General features: G+C 33.5%; 1 protein-coding gene across 2 annotated transcripts in view; it reads left to right on the plus strand.

The window, feature by feature from the left end:
- LOC117102011 overlaps window positions 1–2522 on the plus strand; it is a 41136-nt gene that overhangs the window by 1221 nt on the left and 37393 nt on the right. The gene's annotated exons all lie outside the window — the stretch shown is intronic.

Raw genomic sequence — 2522 nt, forward strand, 5'->3', positions numbered from 1 at the left:
CCTATTAATCGCCATAACGAAAAAACCACAACCTAATTGAATGAACGAATGAGAAATTAAAGTATTGATTATCATTGTTAAAGTTATTTATATTAAGGAATTGTTATTACTTTTAAATAATATTATTATATAACATATTTAAAAAATGTTATACAGTAGGCATGGATATTTAGGCTATATCATGTTAGTTGTTAGGTAAAACGTTTGGTTGTTAGGTAAGCAACATCTGGTCACATTTAAAGGTTTTAACTCACGTGATTACGATTGGTGGCTTCGTGCTACCACAGTACCAGACCCCACTTCGTTGTAACCTTGTTCCGTTAGCTTAAGCATATGATATATATTTGTTGCGGATCCATTCCACTTACGTCTCTAAATAAATAAATCACGTAATAATATCAGGAGAATTATTATAATTATGTAAACCTATAATGTACGGTCCAATAGTAATGAATATCAAAGGATTTTTATAGGATTAAAACATCTCCGATCGTCACCGCAAGTTTGATGTTAAATTGGTCACATTCTGTGCAACATTTTAACTCGGCAGTACGGGTTATCAGTCGCTCTGCAACTCTATAAGAAAACACGTGATTATTGCTTTGTTGCCCTACTTGTCAAACTGCAAGTTGATTTTCAATTTGAGGGTGGCACTAGATAAACACTTAGGTGTCAGAAATGCTTTCAGGGCACGTATAAAGTTAAAAGCGAATTCACAAGGGTGTATATAAAAGTCGGTGACGTTCTCGCTTTGTTGAGAATAGAACCCACATTTTTAATTTTTTTAAGTGTTACTGGGAGCTACTCTATTGGTAAAATATCAATTGTGTATTTATTTTTAAATATTTCAATATGATATCTCCATGCATTGAATTTCTGCAGAATAAAATTGAGGTTGCAGCCAAGCATGGACCTATTAATCGATCTATGATTAGATAGTTATTTACAAATCTAATATCCAGCTCCCATTAACCATATCGCACATGGCTTCTCGCGTTCCATCCTTCAACATACGCGTGGCACGGTTCCTTCTCCGAATGCATCGCTATTGCGATTGTAAACAACGATGTCGCGTACGTCACATCCTATCATCAGTGGTAATTGTACTATGATTGTCCATTATATCGCTCGTTTCTCAACAAGTTCAAAGTCAATTTGACCTCTAGAATGCTTGGGCAATTTACTCCAAATCACTTGTTAAACATGTCTTTCGTCTCGTATATAGTTGCAATTCGACCTCGCTTTAAATTGTATTTTAACTTGATAAATTGAACTTCGTTTAGTTGACACGATAATGCGTAACAAAGTAGACGTGTCATATCATTGTGTTGGGGATGGGTGTCAGCGTGGTACACATTAACACATTAATAACAATTTATTTCTGTTGAACTCATTTTAAGTCTATAGTGATATTCAAATAACTCTGCGCTCGAGTATGAATTCACAGGAAATTATTAAAAATGGACCTGTCATGCAAAATGAATTAATTTACTGTACAAAATCATTTACATGTCACTTAACACTTAACACTGGACTGGGAAACTTTTTTTCATAGTATAATCAAGAAAAATATAATTTATTAAGACTGTTTTATGCGTGTCTGGCCTTGAGTGAAAGTTTCCATATAAGTAAACTTGTGTTGTTCATAAGCTTTTCATTTAAGAAATAATATACGTATAGTATTGGTAAACATGGTGTACTAGTTATATGCGAACCCGTTGAGTATGAAAATGAGTATTTTGACTTGGTCGGTCATAAATTCGATTGTTGTGATGTTTTTGGACTTTTGTTCTGCGGTATTATATGCAGTAATTGGAGTCGTTTGATAAGTAATTTACCACTTTTGGTTACATTTTATCGAAGTGGAATGAAATGAAATAAAAGGAAACAAAACTTGAGAACATTTAAAGTTATTGGCATGGTTACGGTAGGTTCTTTAACCACGGTAAAATATGAAATATAAACTATTCGAATATGCCTTTTACCTTATTGTTAAAATTAACCTCCGAATTGACTTCATATTACCCAACCCCCTTAAGTACAGCGTATGTGATTGGAGACGTCTCGGATCATGGTTACCGTCACGGGTCATTTTATGGAGTACTTAACTGGTTGTTGGATATGGCTGTCGTTAATATCTGTCAGGTGTTATATACACAATCGTGTCCTCCGTATCTATTGAAAGTGTGACTTATCATCTTGTGACAACGAATCAGTCGCATGATATTAATCGAGCCAACATCGTCTTCCGTATTGTTGACAGTCCTCACATATAAAACGTTAAAGTTTATTTAATTACTGTTTGTTTAGTTAATACTGTATTTGGTATAACTTGTAATTCAATGGAATTACAATTATTAATGAATATATATTCTATAGAGTATTAAGTAAATTAATTTTCATTATTGAATAGATGTTATATGCAGTAAAAGCAAATTAATTTACAAATGCGTCCATACAAATCCAAGGCCTATTTAAGACCTATGCTACACACACATACACCCACACACACACACACACAC

Source organism: Anneissia japonica, unplaced genomic scaffold, assembly GCF_011630105.1.
Source record: "Anneissia japonica isolate Jap-2015-1 unplaced genomic scaffold, ASM1163010v1 scaffold997_len2565447_cov190, whole genome shotgun sequence".
Lineage (NCBI taxonomy): Eukaryota > Metazoa > Echinodermata > Crinoidea > Comatulida > Comatulidae > Anneissia > Anneissia japonica.